General features: G+C 44.7%; 1 long non-coding RNA gene across 1 annotated transcript in view; it reads right to left on the reverse strand.

The window, feature by feature from the left end:
• The window catches only part of LOC138667221 (uncharacterized), a 95092-nt gene extending 90737 nt beyond the window's left edge, over positions 1-4355 (reverse strand). The window contains exons 1-2 of the long non-coding RNA XR_011318654.1: positions 4262-4355; positions 1288-1444 (exon numbers count right to left, since the gene is read on the reverse strand). This is a non-coding gene — a long non-coding RNA (uncharacterized lncRNA). The remainder of the gene's footprint in view (positions 1-1287; positions 1445-4261) is intronic.
• Between the last annotated feature and the right edge of the window lie 5239 nt (positions 4356-9594).

The raw sequence follows: 9594 nt of genomic DNA on the forward strand, positions 1-9594 counted from the left end.
ATACTACATGGGCTGTACAATATACTACATGGGCTGTGCAATATTCTACGTGGGCTGTGCAATATACTACGCGGGCTGTGCAATATACTACACGGGCTGTGTAATATACTGCGTAGGCTGTGCTATCTACTGCATGGGCTGTGCAATATACTACGTGGGCTGTGCAATATACTACGTGGGCTGTGCAATATACTACGTGGGCTGTGCACTATACTGCATGGGCTGTGCAATATACTGCGTGGGCTGTGCAATAAACTACGTGGCTGTACTATACACTGCGTGGGCTGTGCTATACACTACGTGGCCTGTGTTATACACTACGTGGCCTGTGTTATACACTACATGGCCTGTGTTATACACTACGTGGCATGTGTTATATACTGCGTGCGTGGGCTGTTATATACTATGTGGGCTGTTAACAACTCCGTGGGCTGTGCTATATACTACGTGGCTGTGCTATATACTCCGTGGGCTGTGTTATATACTACGTGGGCTGTGCTATATACTCCGCGGGCTGTGTTATATACTCCGTGGGCTGTGCTATATACTCCATGGGCTGTGCAATATACTATGTGGGCTGTGCAACATACTGCGTGGGCTGTGCTATATACTCCGTGGGCTGTGCTATATACTTCATGGGCTGTGCTATATACTACATGGCTGTGCTATATACTATGTGGCTGTGCAATATACTATGTGGCTGTGCTATTTACTACGTGGGCTGTTATATACTACGTGGCTGTGCTATATACTACGTGGCTGGCCGTGAACAATCAGCGACAGGCGAATCCTGTGTATTCAATGTATTATTCTAAAATCTTCATAAATAAACTACATACATATTGTAGAATACCCGATGCTTTAGAATTGGGCTACCATCTAGTTGAATAATAACAAAGTGAATGTTTGCAATATATGAAAGCAAGCAGATATAGGAGAGAAAATATATAAAATTATCTATTCTAAGTAACAACCTGGAGGGTGTCTGTCTGACAATTTAGAGATTGTGTATACCTGTAATATCAATAAGCTTTCATTTATCTCTTACTAATGTAACATAATCATATTTTTATTTCAGCAGAATTCTTTTTATAGGGGGTTTCTCATCTTCCTTAATGGATACAGTTACAAATTGCTTATAAAAACAAGCAACTTAGCACTTTACTGCTTATCCCTGGAACAGGGGGATTTTTAATTCTATTGTGTACAGCTCATTGCCTAGGTTATCAACCACCTATGTAGTTACAGAGTTGCCGGTTGCCTAGGCAAGGAGCATGCTCCACTTACAAGTTCTATGCTGTGGAGCCAGCAAGTATCACCGTAAAGCTGGTCAAATTGCTGGATGAGGCCATCTTCATTGTCCCTGTACCACAGTCTGTCAACCATCAGGAGTGCACCACTCCAGAGCAAAATGGAAGCCAAAAGGAAGGCGAGCGGTACGCTCCTAAAGAAAGAAAACAAGGTAAACCCTTTAGCGCTAGCCTGTCATTAGATTTATCCCTACTAAACTATGATCAACATCATATAGTACACTTAAATACCTAAATCAAGCTGTGCAGGATTTTAGGGCCAAACAGGGTGATGTTGCCAACAATCAATCAGCATAATGGTGCACTACAGTATATGTCACTATGTTTAATTTAATAGGGGAAAAATGGATGAAAGACCCCCCTTTTAAATAGGAAGTGATATTTTCTCTAGCACGTACTTTACTAGTAATTGTGATTACATAGGAACTGCCCTTATTCTACTGTCACAGTCCCTTTTCTAACAGCCAAGATAAGAAAACCTCTAACACCTGCCATTTAACTCCTTGTCATTTATAAAACGAGACACTGAGAGAAGGACCCCTCTTTAATAGTGCCATGGGTAACTACTGTGACTGATCAGTGGCCATATGTGGGCAAACATCCCGTAGTCCATTGAAGGATCCTAGCACTGCTTGGTGAAATTACCAGTTAGTAGGTGGAGGGGGTGAAAATCATAAGTTTAAACCACCTAATGAATTAAAAACATTTTAAAATGTACACAAGTCATGAGGTAAACAAAGTAAACCCTATTTGAATTACAAGCGCTTCTCACTAAATTAGAATATCATCAAAAAGTGAATTTATTTCAGTTCTTCAATACAAAAAGTGAAACTCGTGTATTATATAGAGTCATTGCAAACATAGTGATGTATTTCAAGTGTTTATTTCTGTTAATGTTGATGATTATGGCTTGCAACCAGTGAAAACCCAGCAGTCATTATCTTAGTAAATTAGAATAATTAACAAAAAAACCTGCAAAGGCTTCCTAAGTGTTTAAAAAGGTCTCTTAGTCAGTTTCAGTAGGCTACACAATCATGGGGAAGACTACCGACTTGACAGATGTCCAGAAGACAGTCACTGACACTCCACAAGGAGGGTAAGCCGCAAAAGGTCATTGCTAAAGAAGCTGACTGTTCACAGAGTACTGTATCCAAGCATACTAATGGAAAATTGAGTGGAAGGAAAAAGTGTGGTAGAAAAAGGTGCACAAGCAACCGGGATAACCGCAGCCTTGAAAGGATTGTTAAGAAAAGGACATTCAAAAATTTGAGGGAGATTCACAAGGAGTGGACTGCTGCTGGAGTCATTGCTTCAAGAGCCACCACACACAGATGCATCCAGGACATGGGCTACAAGTATCGCATTCCTTGTGTTAAGACACTCATGACTCATGACGCCAGAAGTGTCTTACCTGGACCAAGGAGAAAAAGAACTGGACTTTTGCTCAGTGGTCCAAGGTGTTGTTTCAAATGAAAGTAAATTTTTGCATTTCATTTGGGAATCCATGTCCCAGAGTCTGGAGGAAGAGTGGAGAGGCCACAATCCAAGCTGCTTGAGGTCTAGTGTGAAGTTTCCACAATCAGTGATGGTTTGGGGAGCCATGTCATCTGCTGGTATAGGTCCACTGTGTTTCATCAAGATCAAAGTCAGCGTAGCCGTCTACCAGGAAATTTAAGACCACTTCATGCTTCCGTCTGCCGACAAGCTTTTTGGAGATGGAAATTTCATTCTCCAGTATGACTTGGCACCTGTCCACACTGCCAAAAGTACCAATACCTGGTTTATAAACAACAGTATCACTGTGCTTGATTGGCCAGCAAACTCACCTGACCTTAACCCCATAGAGAATCCATGAGGTATTGTCAAGAGGAAGATGACAGACACCAGACCCAACAATGCAGATGAGCTGAAGGCTGCTATCAAAGCAACCTGGGCTTCCATAACACCTCAGCAGTGCCACAGGTTAACCCCTCCATGTCACGCCGCATTTATGCAGTATTTGATGCAAAACGAGCCCCGACCAAGTATTGAGTGCATTTACTGAACATACATTTCAGTAGGACAACATTTTGGATTTTAATATAATTTTTCAAGCTGCTGTTATATAGTATTTTAATTTACTGAGATAATTAGTTTTGGTTTTCATTGGCTCTAAGCATCAACATTAACAGAAATAAACACTTTAAATAGATCACTCTGTTTGTAATGACTCTATATGAGTTTCACTTTTTGAATTGAAGAACTGAAATAAATTAACTTTTTGAAGATTATTCTAATTTAGTGAGAAGCACTTGTATATAGCCATGACCTGGCAACTACCACTGCCATAATCACATAAAGATTTTTAAGTTTGAATCGTAAAGGTTTCTGCTGTCTGAGCATTCAGTAAGCTTTGAATTAAAGTGCATTTGTCAGTAGAAGTATTATAAACAAATATGCAATGTACACAGATAGCTATGGTGTCTCCAGGGTTATACACAGCTCAACAACTGAGGGTTTGTGCTCCTGGCGGTCTATAATCTGTGTCATGATGGCCAATATTTCTGTCACAATCTTTCTTCCTAATCTCCAGTTACACACACAAAGTTCCCCAATAAAACTATAAAAAAATGTAGCAGTTGGAAACAGTTTGTCACGACATCAGGTGCGTGTCGGACAGTTGGAGATGGGCCTCTGAACACAGGGCTGATAACGAATCCCAAATCTGCACACATCAGAGAGGGTAATGTGACGAATAATGATTTGCACAGTCGCTGCCCCTTTAAGTAGTGTAGTGCGGCACTGTTCACACAGTGCAACAAATATGCAGAGACCCAAGAAAGTTCAACATAAAACGTCTTTATTCCTGAAAACTGAAAAAACAAGGTAAGCAATATTCTCCGGTTCACAGCCTAGTCATACAAACAGTCCATGTCCAAACTGTTGCCGTGGGAAACTGCTCCATCACATACCTCTTGGGTGCGTCAGCAGCTTTTTTGTCCCTGGCTCGGTGATTAACCTCACTCAGACCTGTCCTACATAGAGCTCCTGCTCTGCAGCTTGCAAACAAAACACTGACACACCCAAACCAACACTGAGAGTTTAAATGGGAATCGTGGACATAGAGCCACTCCCAAAACCCCGAGTGGAGGGAGAGATTCACCCCACTACTACCAAACCTGCAAAATCTCTAAAAAAATAAAAGCACTTGTCGGGTTTTCCTAAAAACTGACTTGGTCAAATAGTTTGACCAAATCCAAACTCTTTTATTCTGCATTGTAAACACTGGCATTGCTGTAATCATAATGCACTCTAGCGCCTCCACGTCCTCCCCTCTGTTCAAACTTGTGGGATTAAACATCTGTCACCATACAGGGTTCCCGGGACAGGGCATCCACCTTTCCTTGCGCCTTCCCAGCTCAATGTTTCACAGTGAAACTAAAAATTTGCAGTGACAGGAACCATCTAGTGACTCGAGCATTCCTCTCCTTGGTATTTCTCATCCAGTCCAAGGGTGAATGGTATTACCAAGCGAAACTGTCGACCAAGCAAATAATAGCGTAGGGACTCCAAGGCTCACTTAATGGCCAAGCACTCCTTCTCTATGCTATACTTTTTTTCACTTCTCATTTCCATGGTTACAGACTACCCTGCAATACAACACCAGTTGCATTACTTGCTCACTATAAGAAAATTGCTACCTCTGTGCACTCCTGTGGTGCCTGCAGCAGGCACCACAGGAGTACACAGGGGTAGCAATTTTCCTATAGTGAGCAAGTAATGCAACTGGTGCTGTATTGCAGGGTAGTCTGTGACCATGGAAATGAGAAGTGTATACTGCAATAGAAAGATGGATCAAACCAACAAAGGAGACAATGTGGACAATCACAATATACTAATGTAAAGTCACTAAACAAAAGGAGAATCAGCCATTTAGATTTCTTTTCTAAATCTAATGTTTGCCATATGGAATATAATTTTTTTCAACTGGGCTTGCAGGGGCCGACATTTTACCCACAGTAGGTCAGAGTTTCGTACGAAGTCCTTGGTGGCTGTATAACACTCTATCAGGCTAACCACCTGGTCTAGGTTACCCAGGTCCCCTTGCTCCACCTAACACTGTATGGCTGCTGACAGAGTTTGCACAAATCGGTCAACTACTACCCTCTCTACTATTTAGACTGAGTTCAAGGTCTCAGGCTGGAGCCACTTTTGACTAACTGCAACAACTCATACGCTTCAGACATAGCAGGTCAGGTCTCCACAAAAGACCACTGGTACACACGTTGTGCCTGCATATAAGTATTAACCCTCAGTCAGGCAAGGATCTCACCTTTGAGTTTCCCATAGTCCTGGGCATCCTTGAGAGTGAGGTCAAAGTAGGCTTTCTGGACATCTCCCATCAGGAATGAGGCCTCTACTCCAGCCCGCCGGAAAGTTGGCAGGCTGAGATGGTGAGGAAGGCCTCCATGTCATCCTCTGGATTCATCTTCCTCAGTGCTGACCACTCAGTGCAGGTTGTTTGTCTGCTGCTTCTGCGGCTGCTGCAGTTGGTGCTGCTCTTACTGTTGCTGCTGAAACTGCAACAGCTGCTGCTTTTGCTGTTGGTACTGCTCCTGCTGTTGGTGTTGACTGAGCACGAACTGCTTTAATGGCTCTTCCATTTTATCGACCGGATTGAGCTGTAGTGTCGCGGGCTTAATTACTAACATGCAACGTGTTTTGGGGTATGCCTCAGTTCACACTGCCCGCATTCTTCACCATATGTAGTGCGGCAGTGTTCAAAACATTCCCCTTTTGCACTCTGCCTGTCATAACACAGCTGTCGGGTGACCCAGGACCAGGGGCTTCTTCCCTGTCCCTAACACTAGGGGGCTCCCTAGCTCACCCTGCTCCCCAGGATACTTCAGATGGCGAAGATGTCGGGGCCTCCACCCTTCCTTATCTCCTGAGTTAGCCCTCCATCTGTGCTCTTCTGTTATGGACCTGGTGGTTAGGAGCACCCGGAACGACCTGATGGTTAAACTCACACAGGACAAGCTCTGGGAAGTGGGAGCTCTGCTGACCGCAACCCCTAATCCTATCACACAACTAGAAATAGCCGTGGAGCGTACCTAACACGACCTAGACGCCTCTTCACAGCCTAAGAGCTAACTAGCCCTAAAGATAGAAAATAAAGCCTACCTTGCCTCAGAGAAATTCCCCAAAGGAAAAGGCAGCCCCCCACATATATTGACTGTGAGTAAAGATGAAAGTCACAAACACAGAAATGAAACAGGTTTCAGCAAAGGGAGGCCAGACTTACTAAACAGACTGAGGATAGAAAAGGAATCTTTGTGGTCAGCACAAAAAACTACAAAAGACCACGCAGAGTGTGCAAAAAGACCTCCGCACCGACTCACAGTGCGGAGGTGCCACTCTGCATCCCAGAGCTTCCAGCTAGCAAGACAAAATCATGATAGCCAACTGGACAAGGAAAGAATGAACAAATAATAACTAGCAGGGACTTAGCTTCTGCTGGAGTAGACAGGTCACCAGAAAGATCCAAGAGCGAACTGAACCAGTACAAGAACATTGACAGCTGGCATGGAGTAACGATCTGAGTGGAGTTAAATAGAGCAGCCAGCCAAAGAATAAACTACGTCACCTGTGGAAGGAACCTCAGAAGCAGCAGCTCCACTCACAGCCACCAGAGGGAGTCCATGGACAGAACTCGCCGAAGTACCATTCATGACCACAGGAGGGAGTTCGAAAACAGAATTCACAACAGTACCCCCCCCTTGAGGAGGGGTCACTGAACCCTCACCAGAGCCCCCAGGCCGATCAGGACGAGCCAAATGAAAGGCACGAACTAGATCGGCAGCATGAACATCAGAGGCAAAAACCCAGGAATTATCTTCCTGACCATAACCCTTCCACTTGACCAGGTACTGGAGTTTCCGTCTCGAAATACGAGAATCCAAAATCTTCTCCACCACATACTCCAACTCCCCCTCGACCAACACCGGGGCAGGAGGATCAACGGAGGGAACCATAGGCGCCACGTATCTCCGCAATAACGACCTATGGAACACATTATGGATGGCAAAAGAAGCTGGAAGGTCCAAACGAAATGACACAGGATTAAGAACTTCAGAAATCTTATTCGGACCAATGAAACGAGGTTTAAACTTAGGAGAGGAAACCTTCATAGGCACATGACGAGATGACAACCAAACTAAATCCCCAACACGAAGTCGGGGACCAACACAGCGCCGGCGGTTAGCGAAACGTTGAGCCTTCTCCTGGGACAATGTCAAATTGTCCACCACATGAGTCCAAATCTGCTGCAACCTGTCTACCACCGTATCCACACCAGGACAGTCCGAAGGCTCAACCTGCCCTGAAGAGAAACGAGGATGGAAACCAGAATTACAGAAAAAAGGCGAAACCAAAGTACCCGAGCTGGCCCGATTATTAAGGGCGAACTCAGCCAAAGGCAAGAAGGACACCCAATCATCCTGATCAGCAGAAACAAAGCATCTCAGATATGTCTCCAAAGTCTGATTAGTTCGTTCGGTTTGGCCATTTGTCTGAGGATGGAAAGCCGAAGAAAAAGACAAATCAATGCCCATCTTAGCACAAAAGGACCGCCAAAACCTCGAAACAAACTGAGAACCTCTGTCCGAGACGATGTTCTCCGGAATGCCATGCAAACGAACCACATGCTGGAAAAATAATGACACCAAATCAGAGGAGGAAGGCAATTTAGACAAGGGTACCAAATGGACCATCTTAGAGAAGCGATCATAAACCACCCAAATGACCGACATCCTTTGAGAGACAGGGAGATCTGAAATAAAATCCATGGAAATATGCATCCAGGGCCTCTTCGGGACCGGCAAGGGCAAAAGCAACCCACTGGCACGAGAACAGCAGGGCTTAGCCCGAGCACAAGTCCCACAGGACTGCACAAAAGAACGCACATCCCGTGACAAAGAAGGCCACCAAAAGGATCTAGCCACCAAATCTCTGGTACCAAAGATTCCAGGATGACCCGCCAACACCGAACAATGAACCTCAGAGATAACTCTACTAGTCCATCTATCAGGGACAAACAGTTTCTCGGCTGGACAATGGTCAGGTCTATCAGCCTGAAACTTCTGCAGCACGCGCCGCAAATCAGGGGAGATGGCAGACAAAATTACCCCCTCTTTGACAATACCCGGCAGCTCAGGAACACCCGAAGAGTCAGGCACAAAACTCCTTGACAGGGCATCAGCCTTCACATTCTTAGAGCCCGGAAGGTACGAAACCACAAAATCAAAACGGGAGAAAAACAGCGACCATCGAGCCTGTCTAGGATTCAACCGTTTGGCAGACTCGAGATAAGTCAAATTCTTGTGATCCGTCAAGACCACCACACGATGCTTGGCTCCTTCAAGCCAATGTCACCACTCCTCGAATTCCCACTTCATGGCCAACAACTCTCGATTGCCATCATCATAATTGCGCTCAGCAGGCGAGAATTTTCTAGAAAAGAAGGCACATGGTTTCATCACCGAGCCATCAGAACTTCTTTGCGACAAAACAGCCCCTGCTCCAATCTCAGAAGCATCAACCTCAACCTGAAACGGGAGCGAAACATCTGGCTGGCACAACACAGGGGCAGAAGAAAAACGACGCTTCAACTCCTGAATAGCCTCTACAGCCGCCGAGGACCAATTGACCACATCAGCACCTTTCTTGGTCAAATCAGTCAACGGTTTAGCAACACTAGAAAAATTAGCGATGAAGCGACGGTAAAAATGAGCAAAGCCCAGGAACTTCTGCAGGCTCTTCACAGATGTCGGCTGAGTCCAATCATAAATGGCCTGAACTTTAACAGGGTCCATCTCGATAGTAGAAGGGGAAAAAATGAAACCCAAAAATGAAACCTTCTGAACCCCAAAGAGACATTTCGACCCCTTCACAAACAAGGAATTCGCACGAAGGACCTGGAACACCATTCTGACCTGCTTCACATGAGACTCCCAATCATCCGAAAAGACCAAAATATCATCCAAATATACAATCATGAATCTATCCAGGTACTCTCGGAAGATGTTATGCATAAAGGACTGAAACACAGATGGAGCATTAGAAAGCCCGAATGGCATAACCAGGTACTCAAAATGGCCCTCGGGCGTATTAAATTCTGTTTTCCATTCATCGCCCTGTTTAATTCGCACAAGATTATACGCCCCTCGAAGATCTATCTTGGTGAACCAACTAGCCCCCTTAATCCGAGCAAACAAATCAGACAGCAGCGGCAAAGGGTACTGAA

Source organism: Ranitomeya imitator, chromosome 2 (genome assembly GCF_032444005.1).
Source record: "Ranitomeya imitator isolate aRanImi1 chromosome 2, aRanImi1.pri, whole genome shotgun sequence".
Lineage (NCBI taxonomy): Eukaryota > Metazoa > Chordata > Amphibia > Anura > Dendrobatidae > Ranitomeya > Ranitomeya imitator.